The sequence below is a fragment of the Camellia sinensis genome, chromosome 7 (genome assembly GCF_055761805.1).
Source record: "Camellia sinensis isolate YWXY chromosome 7, ASM5576180v1, whole genome shotgun sequence".
NCBI lineage: Eukaryota > Viridiplantae > Streptophyta > Magnoliopsida > Ericales > Theaceae > Camellia > Camellia sinensis.
In genome coordinates, this window is record NC_138967.1 from 173379116 (window position 1) to 173388676 (window position 9561).

Here is a 9561-nt window from a genome sequence, read left to right on the forward strand (position 1 = left end):
ATTTTTTTAATATTTTAAGAATTTTTTTTACTTTTTAGACATGCCTAACATAATTATACCTAAAAAGTAAAAAATTTGTGAAAAAAACCTTTTAAAAATTTACTAAATACTAAAAATACAAAAAAAAAACGAAAATTATGTACATTTTTTTGTATTTTTATGTATTTATTAATTTTTTAAAATATTTTTTCACAATTTTTTTACTTTTTAGATACATCTAAGTAAGGTGCATCTAAAAAAGTAAAAAAAATGTATAAAATGTTAAAAATATTCACTAAAAACAAAAAAATACGAAAACCAAAAAACTTAATTTTCAAAAAACTTAATCCAAAAAACTCAAACCAAACACAGTGATAGACTTTTTAGCTTTTTATAGTAATTTTGTGACTTTTTGACTTTTTTAATTTATCCCAAACAAGGCCTTAATTTAAGGAAAATGGATTTGAATTTGTAAAATTATTTATATATATTTGATGCCTTAAAATCTTTAATTTTAATTTTTTTTTTAAAAAAAATTACACTTTGAACAGCACAGCACACATATTATGACAGTAATTTTATTTTATATATATATATATATATATATTTAAATTATATACTCATTATATATGTCACCCAATAATATATAGATTGGGGATGCGTGATATTCATTCATCATTTTTGGTCCCATTTTGTCTTCAATTATGTCTCTCATTGTCTTTTCAATACCCTCCATTTTGGTCATTTTTTTAACAACCAATTATTTAAAACGTGTCTTTTTTTAGAATGAGAATTGCTATGAAGAATTATTAAAGTTTTCATGGACAGGATATTGTGGTGTTGTTAATTTGATTTTTATTGATAAAACAGTTAATTATTTTTACAAAATTACTATAATCATAGAATTTCATTGATTAAAAGAAATTCTACTCTTAAATAAATAACTTCGCCAACAAAATCTTAAAACCTAGCTGTAAAGATTTATTTGCTGTGGATTATTGCTCATTACCCGTTATGAGGTTTCTCTTATTAGTTCCAAAAAAAAAAAAAAATGAAAAGAAAAGAAAGATAGACGGCAAGTGACCACTTCTTAGTAAAACAAAAATTGTATTTTAGAAAAATAAAGATTAAGGTTATGCTTGTTTAGGGATTGAGGAGTTTGTTGGATTGTTAATCTGTGAGATAACTCAATCTTAGGTTAGTAAAGTCACAGTTACTCTATTGACTCAAATTTTAAACCTCTGAATTTCTTGTAATCTGAAGAGATAGTCACATGAATCACTGACCAACTATCCTATACAGATAATAAACTAATTTAGATAACAACATAACACCCTACTTGATTTTAGCGACAGATTATGAAAAACATCACTAAATGTCACTTTTTTTTTACGATTTTTTGATCTATACAAACACTAGTGAGATTTAATGGTATGCATGTTCTTCTAATAATTAACCCATAGATTGATTTGATTTTTTAAGGGGTTGTTTGGAGTAAACTAAACAAGTCAATTTTATTTTTTTGATTTTTTTTTCTATATTGATTTTTTTTTTCTAATTTGTCTTCTGTAGATGAACTTATAAAGTAAAAAAATTATTAAAAAAAATAGTTTACTATTTTTTATTTATCCTTTTCATTTTTAGATTTTTTATAAATTTTTTTCATTTTCGATTCGTTTTGTCAAGCCAAATCTAGAAATTTAAAATTTTTTGAATTAAAAAAAAAAATCAGTAAAAAGTCTTGGTTTTTACGTCAGTAAATCTTAATTTTGCTTGTTTCCCAATTCAACCTTTAATTATTGCGGCTCACATTGATGTTCAAAGTAAATTACTAATTATTGTGTTGAATAAAGTTTGTGTGTGTGGTTATGATGATGGTGTGTTCAGATGTTTTCAATTTATACTTGAATTTTCCTTTATTGTTAAAGTATACATTCTTCAGTTGTTCTAGCTTTCACCACTGTAAAGAGAAATTGATTATCAGCTTTATGTTCCATGACATTTAGCATCACAATCACGTAGCTATGGGAGATTTGGAATATAACCCAACAAAGTCTGAATTTTTATACCATTTTTAGTGCAGAATGTTACATAATGTGGGTTTTAAACTATGATCTTAAAAGCATTACCCGGAAAAATCCCATTACACTGGGGTGTGCTGGGATGGGGGTAGATTAGGTTTAGCTCTTACCTTTATATGATTTGCGAAGAGTGGCTTCCATTGGAATTAGACTTGCAATCTCATATGCTTAGTAAATTGACATGTTCTTTTCAATTTTATTATTTAATTTTGACCATCTACGGTTAAAATAATTATTAGCCATGTCATGCTAATACTACTTGGTTAATCCTTGATTATAACTTTAATTTGAAATATGTTGGAGAGCAGCTCAGAAACTCATACACCACTGGAAGATTCTCAGAGGAGATAACATAAGAAAAAGAGAGAGGATTATTTTCCTCTTTGTACCTGTATGGCTCTATTCTCCGCCTTGTTCTCATCTTAAATGAATGTTTCCCTCTCTTAATTTGCAAGTGATGGTAACCAGGGGTAAAGATAGAGGTGGGACTGGAGTTGTTAAGCATGTCATTCGCTCTCAAAATTGTTTGATTGTTGAGGGGAAAAATCAGGTGAGTGGCACCTTCCTAAGTTGCTCAATTATATTTAACTTTTGTCTTGTAGACATATGGATGGGGTTAATATACACACAATAAAATTTTAAATTTCATTATATTCAAATAACATCTTGGACAAACTTGCTACCCAACCAAATGCATATTGAAAAGTTACTTCTCTCTACATTTTTCTTTCACTGATTTTACTTTCTAGTACTTTCACTTTCCATAATTTTTTTGCCTTTCTAAGGCAGTAACTTGTCAACATGGGTTTTTGTGTTGATTTTGCAGCCGTTGTGTATGTTGTGATTTCTTGACTGGATATTGCCAGGGCTCACATGTATAGTTCAAACAGTTCTCTCAGTTATGAGAGCATTCAAAACATTCTCTCTATTTATCATATTTAGTTTAGTTGGAAAATAAAAAGGCCATAGTTTCTATTAGGCATGTCTGAAACTTAAGAGAATATTTGGAAGATGAGTAACTTTTGGATGGAATTCAACTTTGATACTGTCTCTGAATAGCTTCCACTCAATTGGAAACCTTTAGTATGGTCCTTGATAACTTCTTGAAGGCCCCTGGTAGCTGCTTATTTAGAAATCGTTCTTAAATTACAGTTTCTTGTTAGAGTGCAAAATAATTGCTAGACTTTTTTTTGAGAATATAATTGTTTGACACTTGAATTTAAAAGTAGCCCTTGATGTCATTTGTTCAAATCTAATTTTCATTGAAGGTCTAATGTGATGAGGTGGCTTGTTTTTGTTTGTTTTTTCAGTTGGCCCCAAGGATACTCCGATGGATCTGGTGTTGGAAAAGACATATGACGCCAAAACTGGGAAGGGCATGCTTGATCCTATAAATCTTCTCTTCAATTTTATTGGAGACATTTAACATGGTGTAAAAATGTTGCAGATGAGTGCCTGTCGGGTGTTATTTTTTTTTACTTTTTATGAGAAATTCTCATGTAGTTTGTGTTATAGAAGAATTCTTAAACACATTTATGTTATTTGAGTTTCAGTAAATGAAAAAAGGGATTGGTCTCTCTCTCTCTCTCTCTCTCTCTCAAACCATTTACATGTATTGATGAAGATTGCATATGTGAAAAAGCATGACTAAAAACAAAGATCAATTTTGTTTTTATGATTCAAATTCTCTAATTCAACGTAAAACAAAAGGGATTGAGAATAGTTATATTCATTTTTTTCATTAATGTGTAATAATTTTTTTAAACTTACAATTGAACAGTAATTTCACCCTGTTTTTCTTTTTCTTTTTCTGTTTTCTTTTTTCTTGGACTCTCCATCCATAAAAAATTATCATATGAGTTAGAAATATCATAGTGTTCACAACTAATGAAGATGCAAAATAGTTGACATAGAGTCACTACTTCAAATACGCTATGTTTGGATTTATGGATTTTGATATAGGGATTTAAAAAACAAAAGAGAAATGGAGAAAAAATTTAGCTTATGTTTCATTCGCATCTCCCTCATCTTTTTCCTTTTCTTTTCAAAATCCTTTCTAATCGACCATCCAAACACAGCCTTTGGAGATTATTTTGTGAATGACTTTTGTTATACATGAATTGAAGGGGGTTAGGAATTCAAAATTGTAAAATAGAGTTTTGGGGGTCTAAGGTGGGCATTAATATTTTCTCTGTTAGCATGAGAGTTGTTTCTGAGAGATTTTTCTGATTCCACCTTTATCCCTTTCTTAAATCTTTCACATCTCATAAGAAAACAAAAACCCTTTTAGTAAGAAGAAAATACCCAAGAAACCATAAATTCAGAATGACATGTTTATCTAATTATTCATAATTGTATAAAATTGAGAATAGTGTATTTTTCATCCCTTAAAATTATCAAATTACGGAAGGACATTCATTTTGGTCTATATGGTCATGAGGACTATAATTCATCCTCCAACCACAAATTACTTGTGAAGAGTCTAAACTTTCGTAACTCCAAATTTATTTAATGGGAAAAACAAACACAAATGCACGCAAACTTGAAGGGCGACAACCCTTTTTGTATGTGTGTTTGTTTTTACAGGTGATCTTGCTATGTTTTCTTATTTTCCCTATTGTTTTTGTTGATTGTAATGCATTTCATTGCTATCCATCAATAAAATTGCTCTTTTGCATTGCTAATAAATTTTTTTTTTTAAAAGAGGTACAAAAAAGAAAAACCTAATCCCTACCTTAGACAAGTTGATACCTACCAACTCACAAAAAGAAAAAATTTAAAATAAAAACAAAAAAATCAACAAAGCTAAACAACAAGACCCAACAAGATAAAAAAGAAGAGTGCTTTACTGATAAGTAGCATTTCTCTAAAAAAAATACACTTTGAATCCCAATGGTAGATATACACACCACAACTATTACCAACATTCCAAACAATAAGCACCATGTTTCTATCAAGGAAGAGTCTTGTCACCATTTGACAGCAATAAATTCAAGTCCTCTAGAGAAAAATGTAAGTTTTCATCGTAGAATGGTTCTTCAATGTAGAATGGTTCTTCAAATGATGTTGTAGTTGTCGCACTTGCTTCCTGAAGTGCCACTTTTGGAAGAAGAGAGTCTGAGACAGAGGCAGAGATAGAGTCAAAATTTTCAAGAGTGGCCAATAGGACCCTCACTTGCCAATCTCATAAGTCAAGAACTTGTGTTGATTGGCACTACTGCCATTAATGAATTAGCGCCAACTTTAATGATCTCACCACCATATATGATCGAGTCCTTGAATATATATGACTCAATGTTCTATAAGAAGTTGTTGGGGAACAAGATTTTAAGCGCAAGTTAATTATAAAGTATCACACCTAGGATATCAAAACGAATTGCCTTTTAATTATATAAGTCATGGAAACTCTTCACCACAGAGCTCATATCCTCTAGGACAACAAAGAATGGATGATTAAGTGAAGTATGTTGAGTTTGAGACACTAGTGGACCTAGAAATACAATCTTTATTGATAACACTCTAGTACACAAAACACTTGTACACAATCACACACTAATACACTTCACTTATCCACTCACACGTACATTCAAGCACTTACACTTTGTGTCTTCCTCACACAAGACCTTGAGACACCTTACACTAGATAGTGCTTGACAACTCACTTTGGACTCACTCTTCTTTCACTCAATTGTCTAATTGTCCATTTGCTTAGTACATGCATTCATCTCATATTTATACTAGTTGAAGAACTTTGTTTATAGAATACACTCATATTTTCCCTACACTCTAGAGCAATCTAGATTACTTTAGTACATATTAGAGCTTTTTATTCTTCTCTAGAATATTTTATAACCTTCCGGAACATACTAGATTTCTCTAGTTTTCGCCAAACTTCTTTAATGTTTCGAAACCTTCTAGGATATTATAGAATCTTCCGAATTTTTCTAGGTCTTTCCAGAATTTTCTAGATCTTTCCGGAGTATTCTAGATTCATGTGGAAACTTCTAGAATATTATAGAGAGAAGATTCTAGAGAGTGAGGAGAGTTAGTGATGCCTCTCAACAAAGCATGCACCCAATTTCAATCACAACACCATTGAAGCATTGTAAAATAAAAAAAATGAAAGATGATAAATGCCATAACGTTACATATTTAGCTCGCTAATATACACTTTATTAGTCTGATAACGAGTTTTATTTTATAATTTTGTGTGATTTTGAGTGTTTTTATATATTTTGAGTGTTGTATACAAATTATTATAAATGATATATTTTCTATATAATAAGGGAAGAGTGTTTTTGAATTTATCCTACAGACAATTGTCCTACTAGGACATTTTAATGGTCATGATTCATTTATGTATTTAGATGAACAGTTGAGATGAAAACCTTCTCTCTCACTCTACCTGAACTTCCCGCCCAAGAGCCACAAGCTTTGCAACCACCCATTCTCATCTGTCGCACCTCACCTTTTCACATTTTAAATTTCAAAACACACCCATCCACTCCCTACGGCAGAGAGACCCACGGTCATGGAATTCTCTCTATAAACTCTCCTTTTTTTTTCTTTCAGTTTCACTCCCAATTTTCAAGTTTCAAAACACCCACGCTCATCAAACTCTCTATAAACTCTCCTCTTTTTATCTTTCAGTCTCACTCCCAATTTTCAAATTTCAAAACACCCACCCTCTCTCTCTCTGCTTTACTTCCCTCTCTGATGGTGATACATCTCTTTCCGACGACTCTCTCGCGACCCAGCCATGGTGATGTTCATCACCTCCTCTAGTCATCGCCACCGCACAACGCCACTTCCTCTAGTCATCTCCACCGCTGTTGCTCATCACCACTGCCACCGCTCATCATCACCGTTGCTATGGATGGATCGACATCAGGCTACTGCCAACGTTTCTGGAGAGCTCCCCACTCTCCTCCCTGCCTTTTTAACTCTCCTTTCTTTCTCTACACACTGTCACGCTAACTTGGAGAGAGAGAAATGACATCCACTGCGTTGTGTGACTGTTTGATGCATATGGGTCACATATTGGAGTGTTGAGACATCTTTGATCACTGGAAGGACTATACCAATGTTTTGTGAACTGGGTTTCTGAGAGAGAGAGAAAGTGAGAGGAAAATGAAAGAGAATAGAAGGAAAATGGGAAGAGAGGCAGCCATGGATGAGATCTAGAGAGAGAGGAGAGAGAAGAGATGTGGTGCGGTGGGGCGCCACGTCTGGCTAAGTTTGGCTTTAGTAGATGAGGGTTGTTTGGATAAGGAATAATTGGAATGTGAAACTCATTTTTTATTTTATTTTTATTTTTTTTGATTTGTCACCACTGACCAATGTTTATCTTCCTCTTTTGAGAATTGACTCATCCATGTTTTCCATATATAGAGAGATATATCCGAAGCATATTCATTGTCATCTTCTTCTCTTAATTTTTTAATGCACCTCCAATGACTAATTATGTTAAAGTTTACACATAAAAATAAGTGGGATTTAATTTTATTCGACAAGTTTCAATAATTACAGGGGTGTTTTAAGGAATTAGTTAAAATTTTGTGTTATCTTGCTGTTTGTGTGTTCTGTTTGTTTTTTTTATTTATATAGATTTTTTTTATGCAACTTATGGATTTGGATTTAATTTTTAAAAAATTTTTAGGTCTGAAATAATTGTTGGTCTTTATAAAATGGGTTTTGATTTTACAAGTATATTTTTATTTTCAGTTTGATTTATGGAATGGATTTAATTTCTTAAAGGAAAATGAGTGTTGATTTTTTATGATTTTGAAAAAAGCTTTTGAAATGGATGTTGATTTCTTATGATTTAACAATATCAAATCACAAATTTAAGATAAAATAGAGTGAAAAAAAAAATAGAGAGAAAGCATGAACAAAAGAAGGGATTCATTGCCGCCTCTACTTCGTGACTGTCCACCACCATTGACACTTGACATTTTGAAAAGGAAATAATTATGTTTAGCAAGATTGTTAAATTTTTTTTATAATTAGATATGAGGTATATGAGGAAAAAAAATGTAAAATAATTATGAATTTGATATTATTTTAACTCATTTTATCTTTTAATATTATTTTAATCAAAAAAATAATTAAATACATACGACTCAAAAAAATATTTGAGGTGACATTATTTAAATACATTATATATATATATATGAGAATTATATGAGAATTTGAGAAAAAATGTCACCTCAAACATTTTGACTTTTAGCAATGAATTTGATAAATTATATTTTAACTTAAACGAACCACCATCGTACGATACTTGCTGAAGTCACGGCCGGCGGTGGTATTGCCGTAGATGGTGGCAAAAGTCTTATGTGTAGAGTTTTATATTGCAGTGAAATTATTGTCATCTTGAACTGATTTATTATAATTGATTTCTATAATAGTGAAATTATTATCATTTTGAATTTATATTTTTTATAAAGGATGTGATACCAATATTAATAATTTATGTTAATTGATTTTTGTAAAGCATGTATACCAATATTATTTGCACCGTGCCTTCAGGCACGCATCATACTCTAGTATTATAATATAACATAAAAAAAATATAATAAAAAAATGAAAGCCACCCGTTTGTTTGTTCGTTTGCTTCTATATAAATATATATAGTATATATATATAAATATATATTACAATATATTAAAAAAACAAGAAAGAAAAGAGAAAGTTTCCAACCACTCTACTGACTTAGTTGCGCAATTATGCAGGTGCAATAAAATCATTTCCTCAAGGTCATGAACATAATCTCTGAATTGAAGACTGAACGCATATGCAGATGAAGTCGTGCGATCTGTTAATGAAAATCGATGCATCAAATTTTAACAATTTCAGCCTCAAAATCTCAATAATACCGGCTTCTAAAGATTAGACAGTTTCAGGAGTGTGTAGTGAGCTCTATAAATGGGATAAACTGAATGTGAGAAAGGAGGGAGTTTTTGGAAAAGAAGTGGAGCTCGGTCTTGTATTTTGATGTAATTTTCTCCTTTTAGTTGTAAGTTTTATTTTCATGTTTGATTTCAGTGTGTATGTTAAAATAATTATGAGTAGTGAAATTATTAGCTAAGGTTAAGGATGAAGCCTCTTCTATGGTAGTAATTGAATATGTGATCCAATCATATTCTCTAAATTGAGGTTTTAGTGATTAATTGTTCTTGTCTCTTCTAAATTAATTCATTAAATTTTGGATATGAATTTAAAAGTGGTACAAAAAAATGTGGCCTACCTATGGAGAAGTTTTGCAGAGAGGGAAAAAGGTTAATACAAAAAATTGCTGTCTTTCAAGCCTGTACCACCCGTATCTTCTTCTTCGCCCTCTCAATTTGCTTGTACCTTTGTTGGAGTTTCCTCTTCGTGGCTTCCATCTTCAGTTCATAAGCTTCTGCATCATTGAAGCACGTAGACTTGTGTTCTTTCACTTTCGCTTTGGCCGATTCACTGATTTTGCTGATCTCGGTGCTTTGCCTCGGACACTTTG

At 31.1% G+C, this 9561-nt stretch overlaps 1 long non-coding RNA gene across 2 annotated transcripts; it reads right to left on the reverse strand.

Moving 5' to 3' along the window:
- Positions 1–4700: 4700 nt before the first annotated feature.
- Positions 4701–7824, reverse strand: LOC145795454 (uncharacterized). Of its 2 annotated transcripts, XR_014336414.1 has the most exons (3): positions 6869–7799; positions 6466–6836; positions 4701–5177 (listed from the first exon to the last, which is right to left on the reverse strand). It is a non-coding gene; the product is annotated as an uncharacterized LOC145795454 (long non-coding RNA). The 2 variants fall into 2 exon arrangements; XR_014336413.1 differs by lacking the exon at positions 4701–5177 and having other exon boundaries at positions 6356–6836; positions 6869–7824.
- Positions 7825–9561: the final 1737 nt, after the last annotated feature.